This window comes from Opisthocomus hoazin, chromosome W (genome assembly GCF_030867145.1).
Source record: "Opisthocomus hoazin isolate bOpiHoa1 chromosome W, bOpiHoa1.hap1, whole genome shotgun sequence".
In the NCBI taxonomy this organism is placed as follows: domain Eukaryota; kingdom Metazoa; phylum Chordata; class Aves; order Opisthocomiformes; family Opisthocomidae; genus Opisthocomus; species Opisthocomus hoazin.
This window is the reverse complement of record NC_134453.1, coordinates 36,668,222-36,685,488: the sequence shown is the minus strand read 5'-3', so window position 1 is coordinate 36,685,488 and position 17,267 is coordinate 36,668,222. Positions and strand designations below refer to the sequence as shown.

Genomic DNA, 17,267 nt, shown 5'->3' with positions numbered 1-17,267 from the left:
ACCCTCGGGCAGCTTTGGGGGCTCTGCCTATTTTTCTAAAAGCCTCCTACCCAGCTTAGCGCAAGTCCTATCTTGATCTGCCCTCCAGCCCTCAAGCCACCAGTGCTGAACACACGCTTTGTATTTTATTTTCTCCCGGGAGGCGTGCAGCTTAGAAACGGCTGCAATTGAAGTGGGGCTTTCAGGGAACAATTTAGAGCACCTTCTGTTGGCTCTGCGAAATGTTCTGAAAAGTTAAGGCCTGCCCTGCCCTGGCAAAAGCAGTCATGTGACTGGAGGGAGCAGCGCCAAAAAGCCACAAGCACGTTTGGGGTGGACTTGCTGCGGTAATAAATAACAGTAAGCAGTACTTCTAGCTACACCAGCCTCTTGTGAGACCTCGTTGCCCGCCCACAGGGTCGCAGCACTACACGGCGCAGATCCCTCCGCGGACTCGGCCAACGTCTTCTCCCTCCGCCCCCGGGTCGGATCCCTCCGCGCCCCGAGAGCACGCAAACTCCCTGAGCCCCGGCAAGCACCAGGTCGACGAGGGCGGCCCCGCCAGGGGGGCGGGGACAAGCGAAAACGACAGACGAGACAGCCCATCGAGACGCGGGATCGGCCGGCGGCGATCTGGCGGCCCAATGGGCGCCGCGGAGGGCCTGGCCGAGTGGAGGAAGCGCGGGGGCGACAAGGGGCGTTGTCGTGGCTGACGAGATTATTGGGGCGCCGCCACTGTCTTCGGGAAGGCGCTTCCCCGCCAACGTCATCTGCGAGGACGAGGAGGTCGCCGCGGCTTTGCTCTGTGCGCGGTCCCCCTTCCCTTCCCTTCCCTTCCCTTCCCTTCCCTTCCCTTCCCTTCCCTTCCCTTCCCTTCCCTTCCCTTCCCTTCCCTTCCCTTCCCTTCCCTTCCCTTCCCTTCCCTTCCCTTCCCTTCCCTTCCCTTCCCTTCCCTTCCCTTCCCTTCCCTCCCCCGCGCTCGCAGGCACCCTGAGCCGAGGGCCCGTTGCGCGGTGCCCGGGAGCGCGGCAGGGTGGGTGGAGGGACGGGGGACGGGCGGGGCCTCTCTGGGTTGTGGCGCTCTCTACTGCACCATCCCTAAAACATCGCGCTTCTTCGGTGCCCCCCCCGGCTGCCGCGGCGCGTACTGGGTTGCTGGTGCTGTCCGGCTCGCCTCGGTTCCCAGCCCCACCGTGGCGCGTGCGCGCGTGCGCAGAGGAGGGCCTCTGACGGTAACGCTCTTGGTGGCAGCCGCAGACGTTTGCCGCGTGATATCCCTTTGGCACTGCAAGTCGTGCAAAGTTTGCTGCCGAGGGATGGGAGCGGTCCTGCCTCGTGTAGGATGATAGTCTTGAAACCGTAGATTAAGCACACGCAGTCAGTGTCCTCGGGGATTCGGCTGGGGGGGGGGTGGGGATGTGGGGTGTGTGTAAACAGTGGACGTCTGAGTAGCGACCGTAAGGAGTTAGTTCTGCATAGGAGAAATGCATGTCCTGATGTGCCTCGTAATAGCATTATAGAGATTTCACAGCTCTGCTGTGCAAGGCTTTGGTTCTGAAGCCCCGAACTGGATTATTAAAGCAAAGAATTACAGCTTTTCTTATTTTTCGTGAAAAACAAAACAAAAAACAAATCTAGAAACCGGTCATCCTGCAGGCTGCAAAAGCTTCCCAGATCTCGTTGCTGTGGTGAGGTGGGGCCGTGATAACAGCATGCTTGCAAGGTTCACGGATGCTGGTGCACCACGACGTGCTAGGAACTCGAGCGAACTGCTCAGACTTGGGGGGGGGGGGGGGGAAGCAGCCCTTACCTACACGATGGTAACTTTAAGTTAGTATCCCGTATCATTTTGTTATTAAACTGCTGACAGTTAACAGTTAGGGATGTCTTCTGCTCTTGAAGGTAGGGTTTATGTGCAATGTAGAAGACAGACTGGTACGCTGCACTTGCAGGCTTCCTGTGATTATGCTTTTGCTCAGTACTGGAGTTCTCTGTAGCATGGAAAACAAATGGCTGCTGATCTTCCACTTCGCCGAATTCTTTGCTGATTCAGTTAAGCCCTTTGTCTCCTGCCTCTGCGTGGACCACATCGAATGGAAAAAGTGCTTAGGAAATGGTCAACCCAAATCAAAACATACTGGAGGTCGCTAATGTGAAGTCCTGGCCCGTCTCCTTGCCCCCATCATCTTGCATGCTGAATCCCGCTTCTGGAGGGGGCTCTGTAAATACGTTGTATTTTGTGTATAGAAAGTATTGATATCACGTAAGAAAAGTCAACGTTTCGGCTTGCGTTTGGGGTATCCGGTAACCTGCTTCTGCACGAGTTCAGTGGGGCATATTGATTTGCTTAAGCTATTGCCTTTCTCTGAAGCCAATCACGTTTTAACTGTTTGCTCTTCCTCCAGTGCCTTGCGTTCCGCGATCTTTCACCCCAAGCTCCGACGCTTTTCCTAATCATGCCTAAGGAGCCAATTATCAGGTTATCTGAAGCAGAAGGTTCTGGTGAATCTGTAAGTACTGGGGAAGCTTTCTGTATGCTAAACTGTACCTGTAATTAGTTCCTAATTTACTAGACTCTTTCCCTCTTGATAGGGCGCGGTAGGCTATTTTGGGTTTTCTGGCGCTGTAACCTTTTGCCTCTAGCTTGTAACGGAACTGAGCTTTTTGACTGAAAGTAGGGATATAAAGCACTGCTCATCCCTGGGTATGTACTTCTGGTGCAAAATGCGGTGTCGCTTTGGAGCGCAGTCTGATGCCTGTTGTCATGGTTGAGAGAGAGAGGAAAATGTCGGTTGCAGGCGGACAGACGGTAGTTTGAAGCGCAGTGGCTGAATTGCTAGGAATTGGCTAACTGGTTTCTCTGGGTGGTTCTCTGCTCTCCTTCCTTCCCTTCCTGCCCTCTCCCCTCTTTGTGTGTGGCTTTTTATTTTATTTGTTTACGGTTTTGTACTTCCTTTCTCCAGCTTCTTGGGCATTTAATGCCCGCTGGGAAGAAGCGTGCTGCTCACCTGGGCCTGACACATGGATTCCGGATGGTTGTGGATGAAGGGCCCGAGGGTGGGCAGCCTGTCTGTCGCGTACATCTACGTATTCTGGGTGGCCGTCAGTTGGGCTGGCCGCCTGGCTAAGATTTTTGCACCGCAAGAGTTGCCCCACGTGTACGAACCGCCACTGAATGGATTTCGTCTGTTGCCCGTCAATCTAGCTACTGTCGATGTCTCATTTTTTGTGACGTGTGTCTGTGGAAGGTAACAAAGGCTTTTGAGCAGCAGTTGCACAATAAAGATTTAGCATGGGGATATCACCTCTGTCTTGAGCGTCTTACTGAGGGAAATAGTTCTGCAAGTTAAAATGGTGTCTCCCCGGAGCGTAAGTATGTGGAATGTTTCAGTCTGTTAACAGCGTTCTGTAGCTAGGCAGTGATTTGGCCAGTCATTTGAAGCGTGACGCTGGAACCGCTTGGCAGTCTCCTGCGTCTTGTGGGAAGCAAACGCTTAGCTTTTTGGAAGTGGTACACAAATGTACATAAAGCCAGTGTAGGCCGCTGCTAACACTTTAGAAAACGCTGTACGTGACGCTACAGGCGTGCCATACGAGGGTGGTTTTGGCACAGTGCAGTGTGTTGGAGAAGCATCCAACTCCTGTTGGAGCACTTTATCCCTTTTCTGGTGAGGAGGGATATGGTAGGGGAAAACACTCGGTCTGAATGGCAGCTGTGGGGCTTCCATAGCACAGTGGAATCTCTCTTTTGTCGGTTTGGGTCAGCTGTCCTGGCTCTGTCCCCTCCCAACCTCTTGCCCACCCCCAGCTTTCTGGAGTTTGGGGGTGGTTGGAGAGAGAGCCTCCATGCTGTGGGAGCACTGCTCAGCAGTTAGTCAAAACATTGGTGTGTTACAACTGCAAAGCACAGCACTGTGAGGGCTGCTATGGGGAAAGTCGCCTCCATCCCAGCCAGGGCCAAACCAAAACTACATCGCGGGGAGACGGCAAACTTCATCTTTCTTTAATGGCTTTTAAAAAAGGGAGATGGGCACGGGAAAGCAGGGCGATCCTTCGTTGCCCTTGAAACACCGTGTTACTGAGGCACCAGAGACGCCCACTGGAAGGCGTCTTCATCTCTTCTGTATCCCCAAGCAATGGGGTGAAGTTTGGTGATGCGGGCGCGTAAGTAACGCGAGGCCTTCACCTTTATTTAATCTTCCCGGGGAGAAGTTCTGGCTGTGTAAACTCCCTAAGGTATCCCGAAGGTGTTCCCGCTTCTGGGGGCGGGGGAATTCTGAAGCAGCTAGGCATGGCTCATACATTCAGAGAGACCGGGTGATTGCCGTAGGTTTAGGAGGTCTCTGGCGCCTGGTGGAATCTATGTCTCGCCTCGCTGGCAATGTTGCCGATACTTTGTTCCAAACCAGAGAGAGCAAAGGGTTATTAAACGGTGATCCGCTGAAGAATCGTAGCATCCTGGAGCAGCCCAGGTGGGCAGGGACCTCGAAAGATCGTCTGGCCCAGCCTTTTGTGGCAAAGGGAGCCTAGATGAGATTATCTAGCACCCTGTCCAATCGCATCTTGAAAACCTCCAGCGTTGAGACAAAATGTCTGTCTTGTATCGAGATGAAACCTCTCTCCTGGTGCAACTTGTACCCGTTGCCCCTTGTCTTCTCCATGTGGCTCCTCGCGAAGAGAGCACCTCCGGCCTCTTTGTAGCCACCCTTTAAGTACTGGTACTGGCATGCTGTGACGAGGTCCCCCCTGAGCCTTCTCTTCTCCAAGGGAGAAAAGACCCAACTCCTTCAGCCTTTCCTCACAGGGCGGGTTCTCCAGCCCTTTGATCGTCTTTGTGGCCCTCCTCGGGACCCTCTCCAGTCTGTCTGTGTCTTTTTTCGGTTTGTTGTTTTTCTGGGTTTTTTTTGAATTGTGGGGACCAGAACTGGACACAGCGCTGCAGGTGCAGCCTGCAGGGGTGACCTCTGTGAGAAGAGGCCAGGGTCTGCCCTGGGCTGGACACAGCTGGTTCCAGCCAGCTAGGCACTGGACTCGCCGCAGGCCAAAGCTGAGCAACTCGGCGAAGCTGGTGGTGCCCCTGTGAAAACATCCGCTTAAAGTTAGTATGGGATACAAAGATGATCGCGTAAGCTTACTTGTATGTATCTTAAATGTTAGATGCATGCAAAAAAAGGTCACTTACCAACCCATCGATGCCTGGTGTCAGGTAAGGGATCTCTCGGCCTCGAGGGGTAACCTTTGGGGGGCGTCCCTACTCAAGGGGAGATCGCCGCCGCGCAGCCAGCTGCTATGGAGGGAGAGCTCGACGGACCCTGATGGCCGCACATATTTCTAGCGTAAAGTGGTTGAGTCGTAGTCAGATTTTCTGCCGTGTTCACGCAGTTTTGGCCGCTTATCAGCCCAGTCTCCAGCCAAACCGGTTTGTTGGGTTTGGTGCTGGGTTCTCACTGATAGCCTCACACAACAGGACTAACTTCGGTTAACAGAACCTCCTGGGAACTTTAAATCCCTGAAGTCATTTCTCAAAATTTGAGGAAAGATTGTAGGTGAGCTAGTGAACCCTTGTGGCAATCGGGTCCATGTCAGTTGTTTCCCTTGCCAGGTAAAGGCAAAGATATTAATTGACTCTCTTCAGCAACAGGAATACTAAAAAATGCTCCAGTTAAATCTAAAACAGTATAATATTGAGCGCACGCAGGTATCCGAGTAAGAATTAAACTGGGGTCAGGGACTACAGGATGTGGGGAAATAACATGTTCATTTACAGCACGGAGATCTCGAACAAATCTATACTCTGGGTCCCCATCTTTATCTAATAATCGATGTTTGCTTACGGGTAGAATAGGAGTATTATAAGGACTTTGACATTCTCTAAGTGTGCCCTTTCTCAAGAAAGACTCGGTTTGTTTATGTATACTCGGTATAGCTTCATCAACAATGGGGTACTGTGGTATCGAAGGGGGCGAGCCTCCTTTTGTTTTAATAATTACCGGTTCTGCAGATAAGAGCAATCCTGCGTCTTCACAGAATCACAGAATGGTAGGGGTTGGAAGGGACCTCTGTGGGTCATCTAGTCCAACCCCCCTGCCGAAGCAGGGTCACCTAGAGCAGGCTGCATAGGACCTTGTCCAGGCGGGTCTTGAATATCTCCAGAGAAGGAGACTCCACAACCTCCCTGGGCAGCCTGTTCCACTGCTCCGTCACCCTCAGAGGGAAGAAGTTCTTCCTCATGTTCAGACGAAACTTCCTGTGCTTCATTTTGTGCCCATTGCCCCTTGTCCTGTCGCTGGGCACCACTGAAAAGAGTCTTCGCTAGAGTTACTCCATAGTTCCCGGGGAACCGCTTCGAGTCCTTGAGGAATTCTAGAAGATAAAACTTCGTCCTTGGGGATGTGTATAATTTCAGATCCCGTTATTACCAATTGGATTCCGCTAGGAGCAAGAAGTATCTGAGTGCCAAATTCCTGCAAAAGGTCACATCCCAGCAACGATACGGGTGAATTTGGGGAGATCACAAACCTTCCCCCCACGCCAATTTTCCGGCCAAAATAATAGGAAGGGGTGTAGAGAGGTATTTTACTTCTTCTCCTACAACTCCCCGTAGAATTACCTTTTCTTCTGAAACTTGTGGAATGGCATAGCTTAATAGAGACAACGTTGCTCCCGTATCTACTAAAAACTGAACAGAAATCCCATTTACCTTTGCAGGAACTCGTCCGTACTCATTTACCTCTACTCCTTCGAGGGACATTTTCGCGTTTCTCCGGCAAGTGTGGAGTCTCTAATATTTCACTGCGAATGAGGACGCGGTGGATATGCAGGGGTGGCTCCTCGTCCAGGACTTCTTGGGCGAAGCGGACATTCCTGTTGAAGATGTCCTGAATTTCCACAATAAAAACATTCTAGAGTATTAGAAGTTGACTGGTTTTGAAATGGGGGAAATGGGGCTTTTCCCCCACGTCCTCTGCCGCTCGGGTTTCCTCTTGAGAGACCCCTACCTCTTCCCCTGGGGTTGTAAGTTTGTGTTATAGCAGCCGCCAATAGACTGATTTCCCTCTCCTTTCCCTGTCGTTCTCGCTTTCTTTCCTGTTTCTGTTGCTCACTCTCTCTCTCTTCTGTTTTTCTTCGTCTCTTCCGTCACAAACAAAGGTAGCAATACTAAGTATTTCAGTTAAGGTTTCCCCTTGCCATCCTGGCATGTGCTTTTTAAAATATTTATTAATGTCTGGGGATGATTGTTCCACAAAAACACTAATGGCTAGTGGTTCCTGAAAATTTTCCCTTGTCATCCCCCCATACTTTAATAAAGTTGCTTTTAGCTGTGTCCAGTAATCGCTTGGATGTTCATCAGGTTTTTGTCTGCACTCTAAAACTTTTGTCCAATTTGCAGTCTTTTCACCACACTGCCGCACGGCATCTAATAATTGCCGGACAGCAACCTGGTAGGCTTGCATGCCATCTGGAGTAGTTAGGTCGCAAAGAGGATTTTCAGTGGGCCAGGGGTTTACCCCTTGCCCTCTTTGAGCAATTTCTCTGTCCTTTTGGAAAATCTTTTCTCTTTCATCCATCTGGAATAATTCTCTCAACAGAGTTTTCACATCATTCCGATTAGGAGTATAGTCAGTAACTATTCCAGACGACATTTGTGCACGTTTTTCGGCATCATCTCTCAGTCTTGGCATTTTACTTTGCCACATAATTAAATCTCTCATAATTAACCTCCTCGGCCTCTGGGGCGGAGGGAGGTGAGCTCACTTTTGTCTTAGGTGGTTTACGCCTTCGATAAGCCCAATTATACCATATATGCCAATAATCAATATCCTGGCTGCCAGAATCTTCCAATATTATCCTTAAAAATTTTAATTTATGGAGTTTAAAGGTTGTTCCTGTAGGAGGCCAAATATCCATAGGTCGTCCTCCTCCTCTAGTCCGAGTCAGGAACGGCCATTCCTCCTGGCACAGCAAAATTAACCTTCGCTCCTGTAAAGTTTGTGCCAAAGTTATTTGCTTCCAATTCTCTAAGACCTCAGCAAGGGGTGTCCCCCTTCCAACGCTGGGTACAGTTCCCATTTTCACAAAAATTCTAATGGACTTAGCTAAGCTCTTAGCAAGTTTAAACACAAGAGTACTCCCAGTTTTGTCTGGAATCACCCGTGCCCAAGTCTCGTAGGTGAACTCACCTATTGTTGCCGGCAAGTGAGCGTTGGTAAGGGGCTTGTCCGGAGGATTTCCTGGCTCTCCTTCCTCTTGTGTCCTAGAGTCCCATCTGGGGTGCCATCTCTACAAGGGAAAAACCAGACGTGAGTACCTCTAGGTTTGCTCTATTGACAACTCGGAGTTGGGCCATCACCTGAGTGAGTGGCAAAGCTCAACTCGCTTAGACCAGTTTATATACATTTCTTAAACCGATTGCATCAAGTCTAGAATCTTCATAAGTTTCTAAGCAACCGTCCAGTTCCTTAAATACATCATTTATTCAATTCTCTCTGTTCTTCTCTCTTAGCAGAATTCCCCCTCGCTGGTTGCAGGTCCCGTTTGGTTTCAGGGTCGGCTCGGGGTCGTCGCCTGTCCTTTATCTTCTTCTGTGAATTCTGTTTGGTACAATTCTGAGAAAGACTTCGAGAGGCTTCAAGATGTTCTATTAAAAGTTTAGTTAAAGCGAGCAATTTTCTCATACAAAAAGTTTCCTTCTATACTGCGATACACCTGTTTCAGATAATTAATCATCTTTTGTTAATATTGTCTTTGTGTGATTAGCTTGACTGGGTTTTAAGCCAGTCTCGGGTGGGTCTGTACAAGGGACAAGGCTGAGAACAACATCTCAGGCCTTTCGAGTGGCATTCTGGTTGCATTTAGCCTTATACTATAGTTAACTTATTCTAACCTAAATTCTTAACTTTTTCGAGTAAATACAACATTTTCTACAGCCTCACACAACAGGACTAACTTGGGTTAGGCCTGCTTGTTGAGCATCTGCCTGGACCAAAGTTCAGTTAGTTTGGACAGGAGGAGCGCATCCGTCACAGCAGGCTTCCCCTAGCAATGACCCCAGAGCTCTGAGGGCGGTAGTCAAGGGCATGGGGGCCCAGGTGGTGTTCTCCTCAGTCCTGCCAGTGAGGGGAAAGGGTGGGAGGAGGAGGAGGAGGAGGAGGAGGAGGGCACTGATAATGCGGGTCAATAATTGGCTGCGGAGCCGGTGCTGGCGACAGGGGTTTGGGTTCTTATGACCGTGGGACCCTGTCTGCGGATCAGCGTCTGCTTGGGGGAGAGGGGATCCACCTCACTAAGCGGGGCAAAGGTATTTTTGCCAGTAGGCTAGCTGACCTCATTAGGAGGGCTTTAAACTAAGAACGAGGGGGAGGGAGAGAGTAACCAGCAGCCCTGCGAGGGAGTGAGGGACAGGGTCAATGAGCAAAGGGCAGGGGGTGATGTGACGGGAAGGGATCACAAAATCAACAAAAGGGGGCTTAAGCGGGGTCACCTCCAGCACTTGCATGTAAGCAAGGAAGTGCCTACAAGGCACCATCATGGTGATACCTGTAAATGTAAAATTTCCACTTACCAGAGTGATTGTAATGAAACTGAAGTAGATCCTTGCTGATTTGAGAAGACAGGAAAGCGCTAAGATAAAGAGGCTCCTAAACGACACTACTTGGACAAACTTGACTTGCTGTTTTGGGGAGGGATAGGAAAGCTCTAAGATAGAGAGACTCCTAAATAATGTTATTTGGACAGCTCAGCCTTGGGAGGGCAGATGCACCAAGCTACAGAGGTAAAGAGGCACCAAGAGGGCGACAAGACCGGAGCAAAACAACCTGGAAGGACACGGTATACGTAATCTTAGACCTGAGTTTGCGCAGAAACAAAGGTCAACCAGCAGACACTGTGATGAGGAGTATAAGCCTTCACCTTGAGACCCTCAAAGACCACCCGAGGACGCTAACAGACATGCGTTAAAGACATTAACATATGCTAATTAGTTTTTGGAAAAGTCATGAATATGCTAAGCATTTCTCGGAAATATAATGAATCTGTATATTGTGATTGTATCTAACCTGAAATGACAGGGTGTTTGGCGCGCACGTTTGGAGGAGAGATCCCCCGTGTGCCCGGCGTCGCAATAAAGAATACCTGCTTAACAGTCTGCCAACTATTGAGTCTTCAATTCCGGCTTTTCACGGCATCAATGGAGAAATCCCCAGAGCCCCTTCTAGGGAGTCAACGTGCTGGGGTGCCTCTCTGAAGTGCCTGCACGCTAACGCGCGCAGTATGGGGAAAAAGCACGAGGAGAGGTGCTCTGCTGGACCTCCTGCTGAACAACAAGGAGGGGCTCGTTGGGGATGCGAAGGCCAAAGGCAGCCTTGGCTGCAGCGGCCGTGAGATGGCGGAGTTCAGGATCCCGAGAGGAGGGTAAAAAGCAAGCTCGCAACCCTGGACTTGAGGAGAGCCGACTCTGGCCTCTTCAGGGATCTGCTTGGAGGCGTCCTGTGGGATAGGGCCCTGGAGGGAAGAGGGGCCCAAGGAAGCTGGTTAATATTAGAGGGTCACTTCCTCCGAGCTCAAGAGCGGTCCGTCGCAACGAGCCTTAAGGCTGCGCAAGAGGAAGGTGAGCCTGAATCCAACCTCGAGCTGACTGACGCAAGTAACTCACGAGATGAAGGAGGCTGGACGCTTGTCTGTGCTTGGGCTAGAAGGAAGAACCCTCCCCCCTCTCCTGAAGTGTCCCTACATAACAGACAGGATGCTCTGGGCTTGGGGACTGAAGAGCACGCGAGTAACGGACAGGATCCAGGACAAGCCAGCCATGCAAAGCTGACCCAACCACCGACCCGCATTCGAACCAGTGCCACCGGAAAAGCACGTAAGGTATTAGTAATTGGAGATTCCCTACTGAGAGGCACCGAAGCACCCATTTGCCGTCCAGACGGTTTCTCTGGAGAAGTCTGCTGCCTACCAGGAGCTCGCATCCGTGGCGTCACTGAGAGGCTGCCGAGCCTGGTGAACCCTACAGATTATCATCCGCTCCTACTGTTCCGTGTAGGGTGTGACGAGGCAACTTGGAACCCTCCAAAGAGACTATATGTCCCTCGGAGCAACGTTAAAAGAATCAGGAGCAGAGGTGGTGGTCTCCTCTATCCTCCCAGTCAGAGGAATGGGTCCAGGAAGGAGGAGGCGAATTGAACAGGTGAATGCCTGGCCGCGTAGCTGGTGCCATGCTCAAGGTTTTGCCTTCTGTGATCATGGATCTACCTTTGAGAAGCCGGGTCTGTTGGCAGCTGATGGGATTCACCTGACCAAGCGGGGCAAGAGGGGCTTCGCCAACGAGCTGACCAGACTCACAAGGAGGGCTTTAAACTAGACTCGGCGGGGGAAGGGGATGGAGTTTTGAGCAACAGAGAAGAGCCAGGGGCTGCTGATGCGTTAGGAACCAACAGGGGAACACCTGAGAAATGCCGCAAAGGAACTGGGGCGCGATCCTCCAAAAAGGTGATGCGGTCGACAGCCCAACTGAAGCGTCTCAACGCCAACGCGCGCAGCACGGGTAACAAACGTGGCTGAGTGAGGACCTTCTGGTCGAGCTGAAGCGCAAGAAGGAAACGCGTAGGCAGTGGAAGCGGGGACAGGCAGCCTGGGAAGAATGTAAGGATGCTGCCCGGGTGCGTGGGGATGGGATGAGGAAAGCTAAGGCACAGCCGGAGCTGAATTTGGCAAGGGGTGTGAAGAATCGTAGGAAGGGCTTCTACTGGGGCGTTGGTCAGAAAAGGAAGACTAAAGACACACACCACACTACGCACACACACCACACCACACCCCCCCCCCCTCCGATAAATAAGACAGGAGATCTACAGACAGACGATTTTTTTCCTCCGTTTTCACTGGCAATCACTGTTCCCACATCCATGATCTGGATGATGGGTAGACAGACCGTACCCTCAGCGAGTTTGCTGATGATACAGAACTGGGAGGAGTGGCTGATACCCCGGGGGGTTGTGCTGCCATCCAGAGGGACCTCGACGGGCTGGAGAAATGGGCAGGCAGGAGCCTCGTGCAGTTCAGCAAGGGGAAGTGCAAAGTCCCGCGCCTGGGGAGGAACAACCCCATGCACCAGTATATGCTGGAGGCCGACTGGCTGGAAAGCAGCTTTGCAGAAAAGGACGTGGGGGGCTCCTGGTGGACACCAAGTTGAACGCGAGCCGACAACGTGCCCTTGCCGCAAAGGCGGCTAAGGCTATCCTTAGCCCGATATAGAGGAAAGCAGGGTTTATGTATGTTACACTACAGTTGTGTAGAGCAATCGAATTGCTCGCTCTCCCCGGGGGTGCAGGGCACCACAGACCACCCTCGGGCAGCTTTGGGGGCTCTGCCTATTTTTCTAAAAGCCTCCTACCCAGCTTAGCGCAAGTCCTATCTTGATCTGCCCTCCAGCCCTCAAGCCACCAGTGCTGAACACACGCTTTGTATTTTATTTTCTCCCGGGAGGCGTGCAGCTTAGAAACGGCTGCAATTGAAGTGGGGCTTTCAGGGAACAATTTAGAGCACCTTCTGTTGGCTCTGCGAAATGTTCTGAAAAGTTAAGGCCTGCCCTGCCCTGGCAAAAGCAGTCATGTGACTGGAGGGAGCAGCGCCAAAAAGCCACAAGCACGTTTGGGGTGGACTTGCTGCGGTAATAAATAACAGTAAGCAGTACTTCTAGCTACACCAGCCTCTTGTGAGACCTCGTTGCCCGCCCACAGGGTCGCAGCACTACACGGCGCAGATCCCTCCGCGGACTCGGCCAACGTCTTCTCCCTCCGCCCCCGGGTCGGATCCCTCCGCGCCCCGAGAGCACGCAAACTCCCTGAGCCCCGGCAAGCACCAGGTCGACGAGGGCGGCCCCGCCAGGGGGGCGGGGACAAGCGAAAACGACAGACGAGACAGCCCATCGAGACGCGGGATCGGCCGGCGGCGATCTGGCGGCCCAATGGGCGCCGCGGAGGGCCTGGCCGAGTGGAGGAAGCGCGGGGGCGACAAGGGGCGTTGTCGTGGCTGACGAGATTATTGGGGCGCCGCCACTGTCTTCGGGAAGGCGCTTCCTCGCCAACGTCATCTGCGAGGACGAGGAGGTCGCCGCGGCTTTGCTCTGTGCGCGGTCCCCCTTCCCTTCCCTTCCCTTCCCTTCCCTTCCCTTCCCTTCCCTTCCCTTCCCTTCCCTTCCCTTCCCTTCCCTTCCCTTCCCTTCCCTTCCCTTCCCTTCCCTCCCCCGCGCTCGCAGGCACCCTGAGCCGAGGGCCCGTTGCGCGGTGCCCGGGAGCGCGGCAGGGTGGGTGGAGGGACGGGGGACGGGCGGGGCCTCTCTGGGTTGTGGCGCTCTCTACTGCACCATCCCTAAAACATCGCGCTTCTTCGGTGCCCCCCCCGACTGCCGCGGCGCGTACTGGGTTGCTGGTGCTGTCCGGCTCGCCTCGGTTCCCAGCCCCACCGTGGCGCGTGCGCGCGTGCGCAGAGGAGGGCCTCTGACGGTAACGCTCTTGGTGGCAGCCGCAGACGTTTGCCGCGTGATATCCCTTTGGCACTGCAAGTCGTGCAAAGTTTGCTGCCGAGGGATGGGAGCGGTCCTGCCTCGTGTAGGATGATAGTCTTGAAACCGTAGATTAAGCACACGCAGTCAGTGTCCTCGGGGATTCGGCTGGGGGGGGGGTGGGGATGTGGGGTGTGTGTAAACAGTGGACGTCTGAGTAGCGACCGTAAGGAGTTAGTTCTGCATAGGAGAAATGCATGTCCTGATGTGCCTCGTAATAGCATTATAGAGATTTCACAGCTCTGCTGTGCAAGGCTTTGGTTCTGAAGCCCCGAACTGGATTATTAAAGCAAAGAATTACAGCTTTTCTTATTTTTCGTGAAAAACAAAACAAAAAACAAATCTAGAAACCGGTCATCCTGCAGGCTGCAAAAGCTTCCCAGATCTCGTTGCTGTGGTGAGGTGGGGCCGTGATAACAGCATGCTTGCAAGGTTCACGGATGCTGGTGCACCACGACGTGCTAGGAACTCGAGCGAACTGCTCAGACTTGGGGGGGGGGGGGGAAGCAGCCCTTACCTACACGATGGTAACTTTAAGTTAGTATCCCGTATCATTTTGTTATTAAACTGCTGACAGTTAACAGTTAGGGATGTCTTCTGCTCTTGAAGGTAGGGTTTATGTGCAATGTAGAAGACAGACTGGTACGCTGCACTTGCAGGCTTCCTGTGATTATGCTTTTGCTCAGTACTGGAGTTCTCTGTAGCATGGAAAACAAATGGCTGCTGATCTTCCACTTCGCCGAATTCTTTGCTGATTCAGTTAAGCCCTTTGTCTCCTGCCTCTGCGTGGACCACATCGAATGGAAAAAGTGCTTAGGAAATGGTCAACCCAAATCAAAACATACTGGAGGTCGCTAATGTGAAGTCCTGGCCCGTCTCCTTGCCCCCATCATCTTGCATGCTGAATCCCGCTTCTGGAGGGGGCTCTGTAAATACGTTGTATTTTGTGTATAGAAAGTATTGATATCACGTAAGAAAAGTCAACGTTTCGGCTTGCGTTTGGGGTATCCGGTAACCTGCTTCTGCACGAGTTCAGTGGGGCATATTGATTTGCTTAAGCTATTGCCTTTCTCTGAAGCCAATCACGTTTTAACTGTTTGCTCTTCCTCCAGTGCCTTGCGTTCCGTGATCTTTCACCCCAAGCTCCGACGCTTTTCCTAGTCATGCCTAAGGAGCCAATTATCAGGTTATCTGAAGCAGAAGGTTCTGGTGAATCTGTAAGTACTGGGGAAGCTTTCTGTATACTAAACTGTACCTGTAATTAGTTCCTAATTTACTAGACTCTTTCCCTCTTGATAGGGCGCGGTAGGCTATTTTGGGTTTTCTGGCGCTGTAACCTTTTGCCTCTAGCTTGTAACGGAACTGAGCTTTTTGACTGAAAGTAGGGATATAAAGCACTGCTTATCCCTGGGTATGTACTTCTGGTGCAAAATGCGGTGTCGCTTTGGAGCGCAGTCTGATGCCTGTTGTCATGGTTGAGAGAGAGAGGAAAATGTCGGTTGCAGGCGGACAGACGGTAGTTTGAAGCGCAGTGGCTGAATTGCTAGGAATTGGCTAACTGGTTTCTCTGGGTGGTTCTCTGCTCTCCTTCCTTCCCTTCCTGCCCTCTCCCCTCTTTGTGTGTGGCTTTTTATTTTATTTGTTTACGGTTTTGTACTTCCTTTCTCCAGCTTCTTGGGCATTTAATGCCCGCTGGGAGAAGCGTGCTGCCTCACCTGGGCCTGACACATGGATTCCGGATGGTTGTGGATGAAGGGCCCGAGGGTGGGCAGCCTGTCTGTCGCGTACATCTACGTATTCTGGGTGGCCGTCAGTTGGCTGGCCGCCTGGCTAAGATTTTTGCACCGCAAGAGTTGCCCCACGTGTACGAACCGCCACTGAATGGATTTCGTCTGTTGCCCGTCAATCTAGCTACTGTCGATGTCTCATTTTTGTGACGTGTGTCTGTGGAAGGTAACAAAGGCTTTTGAGCAGCAGTTGCACAATAAAGATTTAGCATGGGGATATCACCTCTGTCTTGAGCGTCTTACTGAGGGAAATAGTTCTGCAAGTTAAAATGGTGTCTCCCCGGAGCGTAAGTATGTGGAATGTTTCAGTCTGTTAACAGCGTTCTGTAGCTAGGCAGTGATTGGCCAGTCATTGAAGCGTGACGCTGGAACCGCTTGGCAGTCTCCTGCGTCTTGTGGGAAGCAAACGCTTAGCTTTTTGGAAGTGGTACACAAATGTACATAAAGCCAGTGTAGGCCGCTGCTAACACTTTAGAAAACGCTGTACGTGACGCTACAGGCGTGCCATACGAGGGTGGTTTTGGCACAGTGCAGTGTGTTGGAGAAGCATCCAACTCCTGTTGGAGCACTTTATTCCCTTTTCTGGTGAGGAGGGATATGGTAGGGGAAAACACTCGGTCTGAATGGCAGCTGTGGGGCTTCCATAGCACAGTGGAATCTCTCTTTTGTCGTTTGGGTCAGCTGTCCTGGCTCTGTCCCCTCCCAACCTCTTGCCCACCCCAGCCTTTCTGGAGTTTTGGGGTGGTTGGAGAGAGAGCCTCCATGCTGTGGGAGCACTGCTCAGCAGTTAGTCAAAACATTGGTGTGTTACAACTGCAAAGCACAGCACTGTGAGGGCTGCTATGGGGAAAGTCGCCTCCATCCCAGCCAGGGCCAAACCAAAACTACATCGCGGGGAGACGGCAAACTCATCTTTCTTTAATGGCTTTTAAAAAAAAGGGAGATGGCACGGGAAAGCAGGGCGATCCTTCGTTGCCCTTGAAACACCGTGTTACTGAGGCACCAGAGACGCCAACTGGAAGGCGTCTTCATCTCTTCTGTATCCCCAAGCAATGGGGTGAAGTTTGGTGATGCGGGCGTGTAAGTAACGCGAGGCCTTCACCTTTATTTAATCTTCCCGGGGAGAAGTTCTGGCTGTGTAAACTCCCTAAGGTATCCCGAAGGTGTTCCCGCTTCTGGGGGCGGGGGAATTCTGAAGCAGCTAGGCATGGCTCATACATTCAGAGAGACCGGGTGATTGCCGTAGGTTTAGGAGGTCTCTGGCGCCTGGTGGAATCTATGTCTCGCCTCGCTGGCAACGTTGCCGATACTTTGTTCCAAACCAGAGAGAGCAAAGGGTTATTAAACGGTGATCTGCTGAAGAACTGTAGCATCCTGGAGCAGCCCAGGTGGGCAGGGACCTCGGAAGATCGTCTGGCCCAGCCTTTTGTGGCAAAGGGAGCCTAGATGAGATTATCTAGCACCCTGTCCAATCGCATCTTGAAAACCTCCAGCGTTGAGACAAAATGTCTGTCTTGTATCGAGATGAAACCTCTCTCCTGGTGCAACTTGTACCCGTTGCCCCTTGTCTTCTCCATGTGGCTCCTCGCGAAGAGAGCACCTCCGGCCTCTTTGTAGCCACCCTTTAAGTACTGGTACTGGCATGCTGTGACGAGGTCCCCCCTGAGCCTTCTCTTCTCCAAGGGAGAAAAGACCCAACTCCTTCAGCCTTTCCTCACAGGGCGGGTTCTCCAGCCCTTTGATCGTCTTTGTGGCCCTCCTCGGGACCCTCTCCAGTCTGTCTGTGTCTTTTTTCGGTTTGTTGTTTTTCTGGGTTTTTTTTGAATTGTGGGGACCAGAACTGGACACAGCGCTGCAGGTGCAGCCTGCAGGGGTGACCTCTGTGAGAAGAGGCCAGGGTCTGCCCTGGGCTGGACACAGCTGGTTCCAGCCAGCTAGGCACC

At 52.1% G+C, this 17,267-nt stretch overlaps 1 long non-coding RNA gene across 1 annotated transcript; it reads left to right on the top strand.

The window, feature by feature from the left end:
- Positions 1-218: 218 nt before the first annotated feature.
- On the top strand, positions 219-3,283 carry LOC142365691 (uncharacterized). Its single transcript, XR_012766558.1, has 2 exons — positions 219-1,012; positions 2,385-3,283. It is a non-coding gene; the product is annotated as an uncharacterized LOC142365691 (long non-coding RNA).
- Positions 3,284-17,267: the final 13,984 nt, after the last annotated feature.